The sequence below is a fragment of the Ictidomys tridecemlineatus genome, chromosome 3 (genome assembly GCF_052094955.1).
Source record: "Ictidomys tridecemlineatus isolate mIctTri1 chromosome 3, mIctTri1.hap1, whole genome shotgun sequence".
Taxonomy (NCBI): domain Eukaryota; kingdom Metazoa; phylum Chordata; class Mammalia; order Rodentia; family Sciuridae; genus Ictidomys; species Ictidomys tridecemlineatus.
The window spans coordinates 166,792,788-166,815,406 of record NC_135479.1 but is presented as its reverse complement, the minus strand read 5'-3'; the positions used below and the strand labels follow the sequence as shown (position 1 = coordinate 166,815,406).

The window sequence follows — 22,619 nt, the reverse complement described above, 5'->3', positions numbered from 1 at the left end:
TTAAGATCGCTTGATCACATTAAATGATCTTAAATATAAGAAAGTTGCTTTATTGTAGGTTTTGGTGAGGATTAACTGATATATACTTAAAGCATAGACCCTGGCACAGAAGACATCCTCGATAAGTAATGGCTGTTACTATTACTGCTGAGTTATAGCTTCATTTATGGCATTTTTTAAAAGAGGACTTTCTCTGTAAATCAGAAATTTCAACTTGGACTATAGGTAGTATGATTTCATTTTTTGTGGGGAGAGGGGAAAACCATTACACTCGGATTTTTTTAAAAAGTACTGTCATCTAGAATATTGAAGTCAATATCTTCTCACCAAAAGTAGATCTTGATCATATCCTAATGCCCAAAGTGTGATTCTCATCCTGTTCTTCCTACCAAGGTACCTACCAGGGTGTGTCAGAACATTGTTCCTATCCCAACACACAGCGCATTTTTCTCTACTTCTTGTTCCTTCTACTATGGCCTGGCTCATGGTTACTTCACTAAAAAAAAATGACTACAAAAACTGTGTTGAAGTTTTGTCACAATGATTTGAAAGATTGGTTCTTAAACTGGAAAAATCTAGGTTTTTTTGAGGGGGGGGTGTACCAGGATTGAACTCAGGGACACCCAACAACTGAGCCACATTTTGTAATAGAGGAGCCCTATTTTGTATTTTATTTAGAAACAGAGTCTTGGTGAGTTGCTTAGCACCTCACTTTTGCTAAGGCTTTGAACTCTTTATCCTCCTGTCTCAGCCTCTTAAGCCACTGGGATTACAGGCATGCACTACTATGCTGGGCATAAATATACTTTTAAATAAAGATAAAACTAAATCCAATTTTATTCTACCAAGGATTTTTTTTTAATTTTCCCAAATTGCTTCTCAGGTCACCTTAGGTGAGATGTAATATTTAATTAATCAATTACTAAATCAATTGCACAGATGAATATATAAATTTATTATAATGCACATTACAATAATTTATTATAACGCAAATTACAAGATGATTAAATGCAAGAATTTCATGATATAATTTCAAGAATTTCATGATATACTTACCTTGTTGGTTTTGGTTCAACTTAAGATTTGCTCCATAATACCAAATATCTAGATAAAGGTAAACTTCATGCCAGATTCTTTTTGATTATTCATCATTTGCCATAGTCTCCCTTTTTCTCATACTATGTTATTTGGAAGACCTCTGGCCATGTCTTAGAAAACCATTATATTCTCAGTATCTTATTCTGATTATTCATCAATGGTTTTATTTTAAAAGGGCTAGAATTTTACCTTTCACATTGCTTCATTGGGGATAAGAAACATCTGGGAAACATTTGATATATTTCTGCTATTGCAAAAGTGTCAGGTATATACACCTAGAATAAAAATTTCAGAGATATTTTCTTCAAATATCACCATTTAAATTGTAATAAGGGCCTAGTTTTAGATTCCAATCATGGAAGCTTCTGTTCTTCAGCTCTCTAAACTAAAGGCACCATTTATCCAATTTATTCACATATTGAAGTGTTAATTTCTCATTCCTACCTTCCTTGTTCTAAAATAGTAATACCCAAAGATTTCACATATGCTTTAGGTATTGAGATATTCTCAGTTTTTTCTTGAACAAAGTCATCTAGACTTTGCTTCTTTGGACTTTGTAATGATGAAATGCAGTCCTGAGACCATTATGTGGGTTTTAATAAACAAATAAAAATTAATGTCTTTCAAATCATAAGGTACTTAAAAGAAAGCCAGTGATCTATCAATTCAGACCCACAGTGATGGCTTAGTACAACCTTAGGATAAATTTCCCTTATTTTAATTTATCAACACGTATTTCTTAATTAAGAACAAATCCTTTCAAGTAGAAATGAACTTGACAATCAGAGTTTTATCTGATAGTGTAAAACCTGGAGTCTTTGTGAGAAAATGGGTTCTCTCCATCCTTCCAAACATTACAAGGAGTCATGAAACCAAATCAACTGCAATGCTCTATTGGAACATAAGATCAGCTTTCAGGAAAACTCAAGTGCCAGTTGTCTTTCTCTAATTCCACAGGATGGACAATTCCTGTGGAAATCTTGCATTCAATTTAATGGCATTGTTGATTAATTAACATTTGTCAGGCAACTGTCACAAATCAGTAAAGTAAAATATAGTATCCCCTGAAACACTTGAAATTAAACCTAGGATGATGTCAGTGGGGCAAAAGGCATTTCCTTTGCTTTGCTAATTCCTGATTCAACAATCTTCCCCTTCAATATTGTGTGAAATAACAGAAACTTTCATCTCACTGCCTATCTTCATTTATTGCACAAGTCTCAGGATTGAGACTCAACAGATAACACAATTAGCAAGGAGAATGGCTGAAGAGACTTGTTTAGCAAACTTGTGTTTCCTTTCCTTTAAGCAGCTTAAGAATGTGATCATCCTGGAGGAAATTCAAAACTTTTGGAGATGGAAGATGTTGAGCCACATACTGAAACTTTTGCCTAAATGTCTGAGAGAGTGCTATATACTTTCCGAAATGTTATGGCATGTCTGTAGATAGCAATTCAGAATAACAGTTCAGATTTTTTTCTCATGGGCTTTATAAAAATAGAACTCATTACTGCAGAGTCTTGTGATTATACCTGGTTATTGAAGTCCACCCCATAAGCTTCTTGCATCCAAGAGTAGAAGGTTTGATTTCCATCCACCCAGTCTACTCAATGGAATCATGAGGACATCTCATTCTAGAGGCTTGTATTTTGCCAATCTCAAAAAATTAAACCCTTTTTTCAACCCTTTCAGTGATGAAAGAGAAGTCTTTTTAGTAAAACTTGTTCCTTGTCCAGTAAATAAATCATGCATTCAGCAGCAATACAAATATTGATAGGAGGTAAACATTCTTCATTTCAAAGCAAGAAGCCTGTTAAGTGGTGACATAGTTTAAAAGTATCTGATTTGACAGGGGAATTCTCTTCATCCTTCTGAAAAAAAAAATTGTTATGCTGTTGTGATTTTGTTTGTGTGTTTTTTTTTCTCTTTTAAAATCAAAGCAATGTACTTAACTCTAATCAGAGCCATCAAAATCTTTCAAAAGGCTCATGTAGTTTATAATTTCTGTCTTAAAAAAATCTCAAGTGCTATTGCTTTTGCCCTGCTAAGTTCTGTGTTTCAGAAGTACAAAAAGTGTTTCTTTATAAGGAGTCCAATAAGTATTTATGAAACACCTACCATGTGCCAGGCCGGGTTCTGGTTGCAAAACAAGCAAGTTCCCAGAGTTCAAGAAGGAGTTGAAGGAGGAAGAGTTCATGTTGAGGAAGAATATAAGTGTTATGGTTTGGATATGAGATGCCCCCGCCAAATGTTCCCGCATTATTTCAGGAATATTTAGTGGTAAAATGATTGGATTGTGAGAGCTATAAAAAAGCCCGTCCATTGTAGTTTGAATGGATTAGCTGGACGGTAAATATACCCAAGTGAAGTGGGACTGAAGGAGGCGCGTCACTGGGGCGTGCTCTGGAAGGGTGAACCTTCCCCTTTCTCTCTCTGCTTCTTGGCTGCAATAGCTGAGTAGCTTTCCTTCTCATGCCATTCTTCTGTGATATTCTGTCCCACTTTGAGCCCAGAGCAATGGAGTCTGCTGACCATGAACTGAACTGTGAAAACGTGAGCCCAAAATAAAACTTATTAAGATATTTTAGTCACAATAATGAAAGCCTAACACATAAATAAGACACATACTTAAGTAAGAAAAATATAACTTCTACTATAGAAGTAAAGAGAATTATATTAAAGAAATATGAAGATGAGTGATTGACTCTAGGTTGGATAATCAAGAAAGAACTTCTTGTGGAAGTGACATTTAAGGAAAGATTTAAAAGGCAAAAATCCCAGCCATGCAGTGTTCTGGGGAAAAAGCATTCCAGACAGAGGAAGATCAAAGGCCTAAAAGTGAGGACCAACACCATTTTCATAAGAGGGCCAGTATGGCTAGAGGAAACAGGACAAGAAGGGGAAGACAAGGTTGGCAGGTAGACGAAGTAAGAATCCTGTGAGGAGAGAAGTTCAGAGTCATTCTATGTGCTGCCAGTAGCCACTGGATGTAAGAGCAGGGATATATAAACTGGAGAATAACATGATCTGGTTTACATTTTTCAAAGCTTACCTTTATCTGCTGTATAGAGAACAAGAATGAATGTATATTTATTATAATTGGAACCACTGAAGAATTGTAAGCAAACTCATTTATTTTAGTTTTTGTTTTCAAAATTTCTGACTGTGATATAGGGACTAAATAATGATAGAAAGGGATACATGGAGAGAGGAAGCCAGGTGGAAAAACTTTGAGTGAATTTGGAAAGTAATGTGAATTTGGATATGTAGCTCAAATGGTGTCCTTGGGTGGAAAGAAAAGAGACAAAATTATTGGAAAACTATTGTGTTTATTATTTATAAATACATCCATATAAAACTATTATGCATTATTATTCATAAATATATAACTTCATTTAATAATCACTATAACAAATGAAATAGGTACTTAGACCCATTTTTCTTGTATGAAAACTGGAAAGTCTTATGATGTTAATTAAATTTGGAAAATCAACTTTCCAAATACTTAACAAAAGTAAATGACAAATCCAAAATTCAATGCTCAGTCTATATGACCATAAAGCCTTCGATTTTTCTACTTTGCTGTGGTGTCCCCAGGTCAGAATTAACAAATAAAATATTTTCAAATTCTAATTCTAAAATAATAAAATAATATTCTACAATATAAAGTACATAGTCTATTTAACTGTCTTGATTGACAGACAGTAAGTTTGTTTTTGTATTTCGCTCCCATAAGTAACACTGTGATAAACACCTTACTATTTTACCTTATTTCTGGTGACTTCATGACCTGAATTTCTAAATCCCTAGAATCATCAGGGAAAATAGATATTTTTAAAGCTCTGAATATATAACATTATTTATTTTACAGAAAATTTGTGCAATTTATACTCTCACTTAACCCAAACCAACATTAAATAATTTTTTTCTTCTTTGCCAATCTGATGACCAAAATCTTAACTTCATCATTAAATTTTCATTGTCTTCATTACTACTGAGGTTAAATGCTTATTAGCCTTTATTTATTTCTCCTTTTTTAAATTATCTGTTCACTTAAATTTCAACTTTACTATATAGTATTGATATTTTTCTCTTTTATGGAAAGGATATTAACACTGTTTTAATTTTTGCCAATAATTTCTCAGGATGTCTTTTACATTCAAGTTTTTTCTTTAAAGAGAGAGAGGTAGAGAGAGAGAGAGAATTTTAATATTTATTTTTTAGTTTTCAGCGGGCACAACATCTTTGTTGGTATGTGGTGCTGAGGATCGAACCCTGACCGCACGCATGCCAGGAGAGCACGCTACGGCTTGAGCCACATCCCCAGCCCTCAAGTTTTTAATTTTTATAAAAATATACATATAAGAGGGTATGCTTTAGTTATCTTTTCTATATAACAAACCACATCTAAGTTTAGTAGTTTAAAACAACAAAAGCTTACTTTACCTCACAATTTTATGATTGAGAATTCAGGAAGATCTAGGAGCTTTTTTCTGCTCTCATGGCTTACTCACCTGGCAAAATGGCTGATCTCTAGGGCCCCAAATGGTTTCACTGATATATTTACCATCCTAACAAGGATAGAAGAAAACCTGAGCTTTGCTGGTATTGTCAATGGGAGCACTTACATGTGACTTCTCCTGGATGATGGTCTTAAGGTAGTCAGACTTCTTACTTGAGTAAGAAGTAAGGGCTCAAAAAACAGCATTACAACAAGGAAGCAGCTTAACGGGCATTTCTCACTCAGCTTCAGAAGTTACACTGCCTCCTCCACTGGGCTGCATTGGTCAAAGCAGTTGTAAGCTCTCCCAGATTCAATGGTAAGGAACACAGAGGAGAGTCAAAGAACTCTTGGCCATCTTTAAAACCTGCAGAGGGTTTCAAGGGAAGAAACAATTCCCCTTCACCTTTCAATTTTGTTTATGATGATTTTTATATGAAATTGTTTTTAAGTATTTATACAAATTTATTTCTTTTTTTTCTTTGTAGTTTCTTTCATTGCTTTGTACTTCTTTTTTTTCAATTTGTTCTAATTAGTTATACATGACAGTAGAATGCATTTTGGCACACTGTACACAAATGGAGCACACTGCTCATTCCTTGATTTTTGTGGACATACATGGTGCAAAGTCACACCAGTCATGTAATCATACATATATAGAGACTAATAATGTCTGTATCATTTCACTGTCCTCCCCTCCCCTTTCTCCCCACTGCCCAATCCAAAGTTCCTCCATTTTTCCCTACCCCTCCGCCATTATGGATCAGCATCCACTTACCAGAGAAAATATTCAGCCTTTGGTTTCTTGGGTTTGGCTTATTTCACTTAGCATGATATTCTCCAGCTCCATCCATTTACCTGTAAATGCCATAATTTTATTCTTCTTTAAGGCTGAGTAATATTCCCTTGTGTATATATACCACAGTTTCTTTATCCATTCATCTGTTGAAGGGCATCTAGGTTGGTTCTATAATTTAGCTATTGTGAATTGAGCTGCTATAAACAATGATGTGGCTGTGCCACTGTAGTATGCTGTTTTAAGTCCCTTGGGTATAAACCAAGGAGTAGGATAGCTGGGTCAAAAGAGAGTTCCATTCCCAGTTTTCTGAGGAATCTCTATACTGCTTTCCAGAGCAGTTGCACCAATTGGCAGTCCCACCAGCAATGTATGAGTGTATCTTTTTCCCCACTTCTTTGTTGACACTTACTATTGCTTGTATTCTTGATAATGGGCATTCTGGCTGGAGTGAGATGAAATCTTAGAATAGTTTTGATTTGCATTTCTCTAATTGCTAGAGATGTTGAACATGTGGACAGATTATATTTCTTCTTCTGTGAAGTTTCTATTCAGTTCCTTAGTCCATTTATTGACTGGGTTATTTGGGTTTTGGTGTTAAGCTTTCATTTGCAAAGTGTCCACAAAAATCAAGGACATGATTCCTTCAACTAATATATTTAAATTCTTCTGACTTTAGATCCTAGATATTGTGGCTTCATTCATTTAACTTAAATTTTAATTTTTTTCATCTCTAATTTTTTTATTAGTGATACATTTGAAAATTCATCTAATAAATGAAGATTAGACCATACATTTAATTATGCAATTGCTGTGTGAAGAGGAGGAAATCTAACTAACTAGTTCTTGCTTAGTACTTTGCCACATTTCTGGATCATCCTTTGAAAAATACTGAATTGCATATTGCCTGTGCAGCCAGTAGTGTCCTTCAAGTCTTGCAGTGATGCTTAAATGTTGAATAATTTGATTCATTTCATAAACAGTGATTGTAGCACTTTTTCCTACAGAGTTATGAATGGTCTAGTTAAAAAAAAAGAGCATCATTACATTAATAGCAACCAAAAAAATCTTTTATTCATAATTATTTTAAAGGACATTTTTCTGGATGATAGAGAGGAAAGAACACCTTTTAAACATATGTGGCAAACACTTAATAAATGTTAAACGATATTGCTAGTCTCGAGGTTTAAAAATGGCAGCTGAGGTCTCTCTGATTTCCTGTGCTTCCAATATTGCATTTTAAAAACAATCTACCTCTGTGTGTATCTCTGAAAGTTGTTCAGAGAGAAGTAAATTGCATTAGGTGTATAGCATACACAAAATAATAATCTTTAAAACTTCTTTTTCCTGGATATATTTCTCCTCTTGTCTTTTTACCATAACCAAAAGGAAATAATAAATATCAGAAGAGAACTTTGAAAAAAAATATTATGATCTAATGCAGTTGGTCACAATGAGGGTAGGAGCTGTGTCCAATTTCTTTCATACATTCTATTAGTGAAGCTTTAGTACAAGTACTAAGCATTGTACCTTATACCTGGTGGGTTCTCAAGAAAGATTCATTGAAGAATGATACATCAAGAGCCACAAAAATATTTATCAGCCCATTCCTGATATCCAATCAGAATTTGGAGGGTTACTTTTTCATTGGTATCATTTTCATATCTATTTCTGATTGCAGAATCATACTACATGAGCAGTGAATGGGAAAAGCCAAGCTTTTGAATCCCTTTAGTTATCAAACTTCATTACTACATATAATCTGAGATCCCATGGCTTTCCAGAAATGGAAGAGTCTCAAATCACCTATGGCTCACCCAAACTTTACTGATGTGTGAATATCCACAAGTTGAGCTAAAGTTCAGAATGCTGCTGGATCTACCCTTTGGGCCTGAACAAACATCATGCAGGCTCCATAGTGAAGGCCATATGTCAGAATACAAGGGTGGGACTTGACTTTGGGGACACTTCTATTTTATAGATATTTAGCAGATAGAGCAGATAGAAGACATTTTTGTGTTGAGTACCAAATACAGAAAACTCTAGAACATTTCTCTCCAATGTGATAGACACTAGCCACTAGTTCTATAGTTTAGTTAGAATTAATTAAATTTAAAGAAGTGAAATTTTAGTTCTTCAGTCACAGTAGCCACATTTCAAGAGATCAAAAGCAATATGTGACAAGTGACTACCATATTGAACAGTATAAATATAGAACATTTGCATTATTCCAGAAAGTTTTATTGGACAGTACTACTCTAGAATATGTCACTTATATCACACTACTAAAACTCTAAATTGGATACTCAATTCTGCACTCATTTCTTAATTTAACAAACACTTTCTTTCAAATCTTTTTACTTACCTCAATGTCTAAGGTTGTTCCTGCTTAAATCTGTTTTAAATAATAAATATGAACATTTCCTAAGCAAGGTTCTGTGAAATACACCAAAAAATAAAAATAAAAATAGGAAATGTCTGTTACTTCACACACAAGTAACTATAACAATATATGTGTAAATTTCTGAAATTCAGTTCAAGTAGAGAGAAATCACATAATGTTTCTTAAAAACTCAAGATGATAAAGAATTTATAAAGTATATTCAAGCAGTTAAACGGTATCAAAATTCAAACTAAAACCTAAAAATGTTGCCAAATTAAAGTTCTATCAATTCTGACTTGGTAAATAACTAAGAATAATGTGTAACTCAAATACTGTTGTTTAAAAATTTGGTAGAAAATGTATTGCTCAAAAAAGCTCACTTTTTTTACACAAACCTAGCTTTTCTTCCTGAAGTATTACTTCCTCAAACATGTACTTCCTCTTTAACAAAAGTCCAAATATTTTATAAAATTATCTCAAGTCTATATTAATGAGAACTGAATTAGTGAAGCTTTAGTACATAAAAAGATATGCAATACATTGTCTATTTGGACAAAAACTATATATATAACCTAGGCATCAATCAGCTTGCTATACTGTATCAAAAAAACAGTAATAATCAACTTAAAAAGAGGAAAGATTTTATCTTAGTTCATGGCTTCAGAGCTTTCCGTCCATGGTCATTTGACCTTGTTATTTTGGGCCAGTGGCAGCACAGTGCATCATGGCAGAAGTGAGTGGCAGAGGAGGCTGCTCATCAACCTCATGGCAGCAAGGAAGCTAGAGAGAGAGAAAGGAGGAGCCTGGGTTCCAATATCCCCTTTAAGAGCATGCCCCACAATGACCTCACTTCCTTCCACTAGGCCTTACCTGCTAAATGTTCCACTTCCCAATAGCCCCACAGCTGGTAACCAAGCCTTGACTCAACTAGGGTACATTCTGGATCCAAACTATAGCAATATATGTACAGAAAATAAATAAATGCATACTTGGTTACACAGAAATGAAAAATATACACTCCTATTCAACATAAAAGTATCTCTCTTATATCCTAAACATGCACTTAAATTTTTGATATATAATAGCATTTTTAATAAAGTACGTATTTATACATTCTTATCATGTAATTTTTCCTATGATCCAGAAACTTTAATAGTAATTCTGCTTTTTATTGTCTTTCCAATTGAGTAAAAAGAGTCCTCTCTTTTCTACTTTAGAAGCTGTTCTAGAAGTAGAGGAGCATTCGAAGAGACAGAACCCAGCCTCAGGGGTGCCACAGCAAGGCATAAGCAGGGAATTTGGTCCTCGATTCCACAGGCCAGCCAAGTCTAAATGTAAGTGTGGGGGCTGGAGCCCAGCCTTGGGGTGGTCCACGGGTGAAGCAGCCAATCTCTGTCCAGGAGCATACTGGCATTTGACAGACAGGTGTCCAGCCTTCCTAGACATTCTATCTCCCATCCTATCTACACCTCTACAAAAGCCTCAGACCATGGCTACGAATATCAGGTTTTTTAATCCCCTATAGTAAAATTCTGTGCAGAGTGTGATCCTCGCTGATTTTTAAGTCCAGGCATGTTGAAATTGAGTCTTAAAATAATCATTTCCATAGGACCTGACTAGGTATCCAAGTGTTCACCAGATGCTAGCAGCTAGAATTTGCAAAGGAAAATTGCTAACTTAAGCTTCTTTTCATGATTCAGCAGAGGATTTTAAGTAATAAAAGATCTGGAGATTTGTAAAATAAATAATTCCAGTGCAAATGGGAAAATTAAAATAATCTTATCATCTCCCAGACATGTCTATATGTATTTTTCTACCATTATCATATTTCTCTTAATTGGGCCAATTTTTTTCCAGCTGATATTTTATAGTTTTAAGTTATGAGCTATAATGAACAAATGATTCCTTTCAGATGATTGAAGTGATATGTACTAAATTTTCCTAGAGACAATCTAGGATGTATGAAACAGAGATGATATAACAAGTATGGTTTTATTCACATGTGATATTGAATATATCCAAGTGAAAAATAATAAGAGCATGCCAGAATCTCTTTTATGCCTTAATTGATGTCTCAGTAAAAGCAATAAAAATATAAAGTACATCATTAACTTTTGAACTTTGATGGAAAAAAAAAACACAACATACCATCCATTTCTGACAAGTAGACATTATCTCATAGTATCCACAGCCATCCTACGCTTATTACTATTGCCTGCTCCTAAGTGTGACTTTTGGACACATGGCTCAATATTTCCTAATATATAATAGTACAATGGCTTTTATAGTCCATTTAATCTTATTTCATTATTGAAGGAATGAATTGCTAAGATTCCTCAGATTCTTGTGTTCTTGCTGAGAGTGCACCTGAACAACAAGACAAGCATAGCATCTAGCCCAACTAATGCCACATGGCCACATCCTGTCTAGAGTGAATCCACTCAGAGCTCCTAGAGAAATGTGAATATATTAATGATTTTATAAAGGCATTACATTTTTAATATAGGTACCACTAATTATCTTGGCAGGATTCCATCAGAGCCAGATGTTCTCCAAATGAAATATTTATAATACAGGACCATTAAATTAAAAAAATACATGCTTATTTAAGCAACAGGTCATAGAACTCAAGCTGATCTAGGATTTTGAAGAAGCTGGTGAAAGATACAGGACATGGATTACTTTCTTAATGTCAGGGTAAGGCTCTGAACTCAATCCAAAGAAACTATTGTAATTGTTGCAACCATGACAGGCTCAGCTTCTGGATTTCTTCTAACAAAATCTTGCTGCCAAGGGCATTGATGGGCTCACCCAGTAAAAAATGACTATAATAATGTTAAACTAAATCATAAAAATGCAGAAGGTGGTTATTACAGGGCAGAGGAGAAGAATTGCTTGTAAAGTTATGGTGGAAATATCAAAAATGCATTTTATTGGACTTTTAAAAAATTAAGCTCTTTGTTTTTAAACTAAGGTGCAAAAGCAATAAAATGTAAATATTTCTCAATAAATGATTTTATTCAACAGTCAACAGCAATGATTCAGCAAGTGAAAATAAAAATTATGTTCCTTCAACCTGGTCATCAATTCTGACAGGCTTGAAGTTTGTATGTGATAGTTGTCTGATTAAAATAACCTGCTGAAAATTATTTTAAAGAATTTTTATTGAAAAAAAGAATAATTAAATTTTTAAATGTACCTTTTTCTCTGTGACAATAAACATGGCTTATGTTTAATCTCATGTGGTATAAGACTTTAAATATTTTATTTCATTTTTAAGTTCTATGAAGTTCACTTGACACAAATGTACACAATGATCAAAAAACTCAAATATGAATAGCATAATAGGCATCCAGTTAAGGAAATGAAAACAAATCCCAACAAATCCTCCATGTAACCTCTAAAAGTACAGAATGTAATGTTAAGTAATCTAGAATTGAGTAATCTAGAATTTCCTTTCTGATCATCTTTCTACCTTCCTAAAATATAGATCCCTCATGCACCTAGCATAGACATTTTGGTAGACAGATTTCATATTGTCCTCAAGTTAAATCACATATATGTGTAACAATTATCATAGAAACAAACTTCCTTTGATCATTAAAATATCTAATGTACCATACACACAGGAAGCACTATATATGGGTTGAACTGACTTGTTCCCACTTGTATTCAACACTAATGTGTCTCTTGGATTCACACTAGAGAGGTAGTGTCTCACACATGGGAATTAATGAGCTACATCTGTAGCCAAAAATATCTATGGAAAACTTGCTGAATTGATCCATATCTGTGTTATTAATCAAGCCCACTACGGAAGGGCTTTCTTGTGGCTGTACTATATTTTGGAGATAAATAGAGTAGGAAAACCACAGTTCAATTTAAAAGTTGTTTGAAGCTTTGAAGAACATGAATTTTTATATTATATGACAGCAATAAAGTCCAATCCTTGATGGCTGTAATTCTGAGTATATAAGTATATAAATATCCTGTATGTATAATTTTACTATAGAACATGACATTTGCCAAAAAAAAGACCCTAACTGTTCAATATGGAATTGACTTCTTACTGCCATTCTCTTTTTTTTCTTCTTTTTTAATAAAACGACTTTTTTTCAAAGTTAAAAACTATATAAGTCATTTGGTATGAATAGCCTTTAACTGAAGCAGATGGCTAGAAGTCAGAATCCTAGATTCTATCCTTGATTCTCCCACCAACTTGGAATGTGGCCTTGGGCAAGACATTATGGCAAATCTACAATAAAAGAGGTAATAATGTCTTACATGTGTATGGTGCTGTATGATCTAATGGAGCACTTTCATATACAATTTCTTATTTATTCTCCCCACCCCCAGCCTCCTGAGAGGAGTGTGGTAGTTATTAACCATTCTCAATATAAAGACTAGAAATTTAGACCCAGAAAAACTCAATCACTCTTTCATTGTTTTATCAATATCAAATGTCACAGAGCCAGGCGCAGAACATTCTAAGACTCCAGCCTGATCTTTGTCTTTCCTCCAACACATTGTCCCTCTCTGGTGCCTCTTACCTTGGCAAAATAGAAATGAGTACAGTGGCACTCTTCAGTATGGTGGTCACTGGCCACACAACCTTATGAAGTACTTGAAATGTGACCAGTCCCCATTGAAATGTGCTATGAATATAAACTATATGCCAAACTTCTGAGACTTGGAATGAAAGAAAAATGTAAAATACCTTGTTAATACTTTTCATATTGATTGTATATTAAATGATAATAGTCTCAATATCCTGAGTTAAATAAAATTAATAAATATAAATTAATATATTAATAAACATAACTAAGGAAGATTAATTTCACCTCTCTTTTCATTTTTTTAATGCAGCTATAAGAAAATACAAAGTTATATATGTGACTCCTGTTATACGTGACTCCTGTTATGTTCTTATGGGGTAGTGCTGGAGTAGAGAATTCCATTGTTCAGTGCTCGTGATACTGAGTTCACATTATTGGACTTGTTTATGCACCTGTCTTGATGCAGCTGATAAAAATTTTCTGAGATGCTATCAGAGTGGGATATAAACTAGCCACAGTGATTCAGCCATTTTAATTCATCTTCCACATGCAGAGAAAAAGTCAGGCTTCATCCTTTCATGCCTCAAATTGCTCATTCATTAAAAAGGTTCATTTTATACTTGCTGAATGCTTGAAGGGCTCAGAAGTAAAAATGCCAGGAAAAGAATTATAAATTATATTTATGATTGTATAGCACTGCTTATTTTAAAATATGATCCTAATAAACATTTCGAGTGAATAAGATATTGGACTATTAGGTTAATATTGGAAATGTAAAATAATGATTATACATAATTGTTATCTAACAAATTTTATTCTCCCTACCAAGCTATTATTTTATATGTAATCCCAGAATAGCTTATTCCTGTTTGAAAAATCTTAGAAAAAAAATATGTTCTTATTTTAAAAATAATATACAGATAGATAGTAAGAAACAGCCCAAAGTACTAAAAAGCTAACATTGATCTAACATTTACTATGAGTTCAAGCACTGTGGTAAAAATTAGACTAAAATTATGTCACATAACCTTCATTGGACTTTGAAAATTAGCCCCATGGATCTGAAACAAAAACTCTTAACCATTACTGCTTCTTACTCCAATGCTATTTGAAATCACAATGCAACATACCTTAATAATATTAGAATATTTGGAATTGATTCCCTTTTATTCATTTCAGCTCCACAAGTATTTACAGAGCACATACAATGGATCAGGGACAGTTTTAGACACTGAGGGACGATTAAGTAATAAGATCTGAACTCTGCCCAAGAATACATAAGTTGGTAGACTTGTGAACACGTTTTTTGAAAAATGTGTACTGACAACAGTTAATTAAGGGTGGGTTGCATTCTAAAGGGCTTTTTTTTGTTACAATAGAAATCTTTCTGGTACGATTTCCTAATGTGTTAAAACTTACGTATTGTTTATAAAGCAAAGGTCTGGTATAAATAAAACGAATACATAACATGAATTTCAGTACTTTGCTTTCCTCTCTGTTATACCCATTTGGAAGAAAGTAGACTGAAACTACCCTAAATATTTTCTGGAAAGAGTAAGTGTGAAACAATGGGAGCATATATCAACGTGGCACTAAAAATTTCAAAATAATGAAACTTAAAAAGCTTTACAAATTTTTATACAATAATGAATTGGCAGAGCTCAAATCTTATGCTCACCATTCCCTCAGTGTCTTCATCTTTGAAGATGGAAATCTAAAATGACCTGTAAATGTTATATATTAATGTTTAAAAGAAGATTTCAAAATAGTGTATGTTTCCAATTTCTTAGTGATAAAGCTTACCTAAAACCAAATAAGAAGAAAAATATTAACAATATCCAACTCTGAGGGGCAGAATTTTAGGTAGTTCTATGTTCTTATTTATCTTTTCTATGAAATTTTCAAAATGGACATACATTGTTCTTATAATAGATAAATTGAAAAATCATTGCAATTGACTTCAACAATGATTGTAAATGAGAAACACAATAATTGGGGGAGAAAAACAATAAATGCAAATTTTGTTTTCAATCACAAAAATTTTTATAGTAGTAGCAATATGTTTTGTAGATTCTTCTTTCAGGAAGTATTGCCCTTCCTTTGATTCAACTTCTCTAAATAAGGAAGGTGAAAATTGCTTTGAGTTTCAGATTTTCTTGAGAAAGCAGTGTGACTCTCAGCTACCAGCAAAGTGTAAAGATCAAGGTTGTAACATGAGCTCATGAAGCTGAAAGTTGTTATTGTAGCAATCAGAAAACAGAGTGTGTAAAGAAGCCTCTCCCGTCTTAAAACAAGCTGGCTCTCATTCATTTCTAATGTCATCTGCTTATAACATGCCTTAGTTTTAGTCCCTGAGATGTGTAAAATGTGGAAATATATTCTACACCTTTGGGGTGGATAAGGTATTAACGACCCTGAAAAGTAAAATATAAAGTTATTTTAGAAATTGTACTGAAAAATTCATGGAGGAATATTTGGTCTGATAACTTCTCTTATGAAAACATTAAAATTTCACTACAAAGAAAACTCAGAAATGAGTTCTTTGTACCATTTAATCTTATTAAATCATCAATCCATAGACCATTAGAGATGAAAGGGGCCTTCTAGATTATATTATCCAGTACCAATATTTTGCAGATGCAAAACTGTTGGAGCAGAAAAATGATTTTCTCAGGAAAAAGTAAAATCACTCAAAAATATCCCAAAGAATCTGGGAACATCTGGAAGCTTATTTAGGAAGAACTAGGCACAGTATTTCGAATCCTATCAGAACTTTAATTACAACTTTAATTTTCAGTTTGTTTGTGGGCACTCCTGTGCAATGAATGGAAGTTGCTAATGTTGACAATGAAAAGTACAGTCATACTGAACATTGGAAAGTAAAAACCAAAAGTATAACAAAGCCTTCGATTTCTGACCAGTTCACTCACCCATTACTCAGCTTCCTTTCCACAGTGAGTCAAATAATTGAAATGTACTTTCTTTGCCACTTTTCAAACAAAGTCACCTATTACGAGAAATTGGCTACTTCCAATGTTGCCAATAGACAGAAGAATAATAGAACATTCTATTCCTTGAGTTTATAATAAGGACACCAAAAATCTCATGAATTTAAGTACTGATGAAAAATATACTTCTAATAAAATTTTTTATTAAGAACATATTTCTTGTCCTCCACAAACACATACCCACTTCACATTACAGATATCATCATGAAAGAAATAATTTTTTTTTTGGTACCAGGGATTGAACCAATGAGTGATTAACTACTGAGCCACAACCCCAGCCCTTTTATATATTTTATTAGAGAGAGGGTCTCACTGAGTTTCTTAGGGCCTTGCTGAATTGCTTAGGACATTGCTAAGTTGCTGAGGCTGGGTTTGAACTCCCACCTCAGCCTCCTGAGCCACTACAGGCGTATGCCACCACATCCAGCAAGAAGTAAATATTAAAACTGGTTTTCTAGGTTCAATGTCAGTCTAAGCAATGGAAGTGGTAACACTTGATTTTAAGGAAAACAGAACAGCATTTGTATGCCCATTGTCCTCTGTAAAATGAGCATAAGCATAGACTCTTGCGAAATTATTTAAGAATTAAATCATTTAATAATACATGTAAAATGTTCAGAATGGTGCTTGAATACATAGTAAACATTCAATAACTGCCAACTAGTAATATCAGTAAAAGTATTTACAACATAATTTCTCCGTGACATCCTTCTGAAACAAAACTTGTGATTCCCCACAAGTGTGTTTCATGGCTCCAAATACATGCTGGTCCTTCATTCCAAATGTTCTTTCCTTGCTTCTCCAGCTGATGAACTCCTAGTCACACCCAAGTTTCAGTTATGAAATTTCCTGCTCTCACCTGTCTTTCCTAATCCCAAGGCTCTCTGCATATACCCCTCTTACAAACTTGAGATGACTTTCTTTACTTGATTCCCCCTCACTCCCACCACACACATTTGCACACACACAAATGCATGCACACACACCCATGTATGGACATAGCATATGCACACACGTATATACAGGTTCATGCACACATGGGCGTGCTCACACATATATACACACACATATGCACACACAAGCATGTGTACACACTGGACCTCAGAGAATACATCATAATTAGTTTTATTTTCCCATGATATGCTTATTGAAATAAATGAACAAACATTTGTATAAATAAATATTAAAATGTTTTTTTTTCTGCCATCAGAATGAGATGTGTACCAAAAGGTCTCAGTTTAGAGGAGGAAGGAGGAGGGAAAAGGACATAGTGAGAGGAGCTGAGACATGCAATCTAGCTGCCCAGGAATCCAGATCCACCACAAGCCAAGACTGAGACTTTTAATCATATACAATGGCATCTGCCTTACTTCTTCCAGTATTTCATTTAACTTCGTTTAACTTCTCAGTGTCCCTCTGGAGAAAATGTGAGTGCTGGGCAAATTGTTCTCTGAGAACCTTTTCAGTATCAACATTTACGTGATGCTAAACACTGGTTTATCTCAGTGATTCTCAAATATTATTAGCAAGCATCAGAATCTTCCATAAGACTTATTAAAATGCCGATTTCCTGGTCAGCGGATCTGATGAAGCCCAAGAACACTGAGGCTGCTGGTAAGGGGAACACATTTATAAAACTTCTGATTGATCTTCTTAACACAGGATCCTAATGCTGTCTGATTATCACCTGGAAATTCACACTAGGGTGTGTGAATTTCCAGGTGTGAAGGCAGCTGCCTTCATAAGGACTGATGCCTATGGGTGAATCCCAAGAGTAACTACAGAAGGCAAACTTTGCCAACTACAGTTTTGTTAAAGACTCACCTTGTGGGGAAAGAACAGCCAGAGTTCAAGGCTACAGGGCAAAGAAAGCACATATGCCTGAGTTTTTCACCCATTGGTTTCAACCTGCTGCAGCTTATTTTATGGATCACAATTGCCATCTAGTGACAATTTTTAATAACTACATTGAGGGACTACAGGAGGAAATAATGCTCCCGTTTGCAAACTGCTTGTTTTTGCAAAACCACGTTCAAGAAGAGAACCCTTAAGAATAAATTCTAATGTGTTCTTGTCTTGTTTGCCTTTATATCTCACATTTATAAACACATATACAACACTTACTATGTGCTATGCACTATTTTACATATATGCTCAATTATTCATATCTACACAATGAAATACCTACAGCTCTTTTCCTCATTATTGAGACAGGAAATGTAACCACAAATGTACAAATGTCCAGAAGAAGGATAAATCTGAGATTGAACCTAGACAGTTTCTCAGAAAATACTACACTAATTCGCCTCTCATACTATCAATTTAAAACACAGTTGCCCAAAGATATTAAATCAATCTAAGTGTTCACCAATACATTAATGGATAAAGAAAATGTGGTGTGTATACCTAATAAAAGACTATTCACCAATAAAAAAAAGGAAATCCTGTCATTCACAACATGGATGAACCCAGAGGACATTATGTTAAGTGCAGTAAGCCAGGCACAAAAGAAAAATAATAATAATTTAAAAAAATAAACCTGGTGATCTCACTAGTATGGAGTCTAAAAGAGCTGATCTCATAAAAATAGAATGGTGGTTACCAGAGGCTGAGGGAGTCATGTAAGGTGGAGAGAGAAGTTGAGATGTTGGTCAAAGGATACAAAAGTATAGCTAGACAGGAGGAATTAATTCAAAAGATTAATTATATAGTATTGTGACATATAGCAATGATATATTGTATTCTTGAAAAATACTGACTAGATGTTGAATGTTCTTACCCCAAAAATGATAGCTACATGAGGTAATGGATATGTTAATTAGCTAGATTTAGGTAATTCAAAATGTTTATATGCTTCAAAATATGTTATTCATGACACATCCATACAATTTTATCCATCGATATAAATAAATAAACTTGAAAAAATAAAGCCATTGCTAAAATAATTGGCATATATAAATAGTTATCAGCTCCCAGACATGGATCTGCACATTGAAGCAATGATTTTGCTGATTATTCCCAGTGAAATCAGCTCATGTGCCATAATAAAAGAAATGCTTCCACCTTCACAAAGCCAAGGTCATATAACAAAAAGAGCACTGACTTGGCATCAGTCTTGGAATCAATTTCCAAAACTTGCTATGCAATCGTGGACTTCAAAAGTCCCTTAAACTTTCTGGGCTCCACTTTTTTTCATCTGTAAAATAGAAAAATAAAAATTAGTTTACATAGTCCCAAAAATATACTTTGGGAGTTCTGTAAAGCCAGATTTAAATTCTAAACTGCTCAATTTTTCCAGTGAATGTGATCACAAAAGCAAACAGGAAGGTCATGGGAAGTAACAGTATTGGTCTTGCTCAAATTATCTTGCACATGTGAAAGAGATCAGATTTGATCTCCTGAGTTATTGTCCGGAAGTGCCAGCAGTAAATAATAACACTCATGCTTGCTAAGTGAAAAGCTCAATCAGAGAGATCCACATTCCATTTCTCTTCCTGGATGTGGTACTTGGTCTGTGTGCTGAACTCTGTGCCTCTACCCGTTCTGAACCTTCTGAGAATCCTCTCCAAAGGACTCATGCAGAAAAATCATGTATTTGCAGGTGGATTGAGGTCCATTCCTCCTGGTTCCAGCTCTCCTGTATCAGAGATCTTGGATTTAAAAACCTGTTCTTAATAATCCTTTTAGCTCCTCATCTAAAACACCTCAGTTACCAAACTATTTATTATTTCAATAGACCCATTACTATAAGATGTTTATCAAGGCAAATACTAGCAGTTTCTCTCTCTCTCTCTCTCTCTCTCTCTCTCTCTCTTTCTCTCTCTCTCTCTCTCTCTCTCTCTATCATTAAAATAGAGGAAGATAAAATATTAGCACCACATTTTAATAAATTTCTCTGTATACTTTCAAGTATTTGCATGTGTCTCATCACCTAATTAGGCTTCTGTGCTTGAGAAGTGAAAAAAATCTAAGCACAGAAATGTGAAAGAAAATGATAGAAATTTTAAACAACTTGAAAAAAATAAATGAATGGCTGAGGGTCCACTTATCCTAATTATTAAGCCTGTACTTGTCCTGCAATCATGGTTTAATAATCAAATCTTGATATAGGATGACTGCCCTCTGATACATGAATTAGAAAAAAAGAAGTTCTTTATACAAATATACTAGAATTAAAGGATTAATTAAAAGATAATAAAAACTATAAATTCACTCAATAAGTATGCTGAGAATTTAGTACATGCCTAGAACTATTGTAAGTGTAGGGATTTTGCAGTGAATGAAGCCAAAAATGCCACTCCACCCTCAGTGCTCCACTGTGCGTAGTTGAAGGGAAGATAATAAATGAGAATATAAACAATTATGTTCTACAGTGTCTGATAACAAAGAAAACCCAAGTATGGTAGAAGGACAGAGAACAATGTAGTGGCAGTGATGCCGTAAATTGGACAGTCAGACCAAGTGCCTCTGAGAGAGAATATCAGATCCAATATCTGCAGGAAGCAAGGTCATGTGAAGGAAGATTTGGAAGGTAGTTTGAGCAGAGGATATAGCAAGGAAGAAGTCCCAACACTGGGTGCCAGCTTGGTTTGTTTCAGGATAGCAAAGAGACCCCCCAGCCAAGCCTAGTGACTAACAGGAAGGCAGAGTTGGATCATGCAGGCCTCGACAATTGTGGAACGGAGCTCAGAGCCCATGTGAACAGAAGTAGGGAGCCAAGGAAGGGTTTTGAACACAGGCACCTCAGAAGCTGATCTGTTTCTTTAAATCATTGCTCTAATTTCTTTTTTCGACAGGGTCAAGAGCAGAGGCAAGGAATTAAGGATCTGTTCAGTGGTCCAAGCAAAACACAATCAGTGTCTTATAATAGTGACTTAGAATGTATTTTTATGAGAGAGACCATAAAACATACTGATGCATAGGATATGTGAGAAAAGGAGATATCAGCAATGTCTCCTGGACTTTGAAACTGAAGAAGTAGTCAAGTACCATTTACTGATGCCATTTTATTTTTTGAAAACTATAACCCTTTAATAGTACCAGTTAACTTGATTTCAAAATTAATTTTTGAAAGTGCAAAAATGTTAACTTTTAATTTTAAGAAATTTTAATTCAAGACTCTTTCAGAAATGTCACCCCCTTTTTAAGGAGAAACCTTGTAGAGCAACAGTGATATTCTGCTGCATAGCTTCCCACTCTAGAAGAGTCAAGAACCAGACCATGAGCCTGAAATAGTATAAAAGTTCTAAATGTTCTTTTGTAAAAAGTTTCAAAGACTCGTGCCCAGAGAATTTTTTTTAAATCATAATTTCTGCTTAGAATACTTTTATAAATAGGAATAATGAAAGATTAGCTCTCTATTCTTTCAAGAAGTACAAGGTAGAATTTCATGGTTCAGTTCAAAGGAATGTTAAGTATTGGCCTGAGATTTATTAGACTCTTGAGAAAGAAATGTTACAGTGGAAATGGGGGAGAAACATGCTTGGTCTATGATCCAGGGGCACTTTTGTGGGAACCAGAGTCTTGAACTTCCGGGCAGTTATGTTGTGCTGGGCTTGGCCTGAGAGATCTGGGACAGTGCCATCACACCACCCATACATGGTCAATAAAAGCAAGAAAATACTTGGGGCAAAAAGGCTTACCCCAAATCACCAGTCAATAAGGGATAGAGCCAAAACTATATAAACAGAAGTTTAAAGATAGGCATGGAAAGTATTTTATTCATACACAAAGAAAACTTGAAGGGCCAACACATCCCAATGAAACAGGGTTCCTTTCTTGGTTCCCACTTTATAGAGAATGGCTCCTTTTCATTTTAGCTTCTCTGATAAGTACTAATTAGCTCTGATCGTTTCTACACAGGAAGAAACAATGAAATTCTCATGGCCTACAAACACCATAAAGATAAGAATCTTTCTGTCTTCTGTATCGCTGGGTCCCCAACAAGTAGATTTGTGTCCGGCACAAACTTTATATTCAGCAAATCTTTGTTGAGTAAAGAAAAGCTAAGTTGAAGAGGAAAAAAAGAAAGTAGAAAAGAATCTTTACTATTTTGTTTTTATACAAAAAAAACTAAATTTTCAGATGAAACTTAAATGAAAATATATCAAGAGAAAGCTTTTCCCCTGATAAAGCAGCTCTTATCTAACATATGGTTTTTTCCCTGGTATCAAATTCTTGTTGTCAGATATAATTCATTGATGTTGACTAAGAATTAACAAATCTTTATCTTAGGTACTTCAATTTTAAGTAGTCTACATTTCTCATTCATTTTCAT

At 34.4% G+C, this 22,619-nt stretch overlaps 1 protein-coding gene across 2 annotated transcripts in view; it reads left to right on the top strand.

Moving 5' to 3' along the window:
* Col8a1 (collagen type VIII alpha 1 chain) overlaps positions 1-22,619 on the top strand; it is a 147,231-nt gene that overhangs the window by 82,196 nt on the left and 42,416 nt on the right. For both annotated transcript variants that reach the window (XM_005335066.5, XM_013362777.4), the window contains exon 2: positions 9,996-10,112. The gene's annotated coding sequence lies outside the window, so the exon portion shown is untranslated. The remainder of the gene's footprint in view (positions 1-9,995; positions 10,113-22,619) is intronic.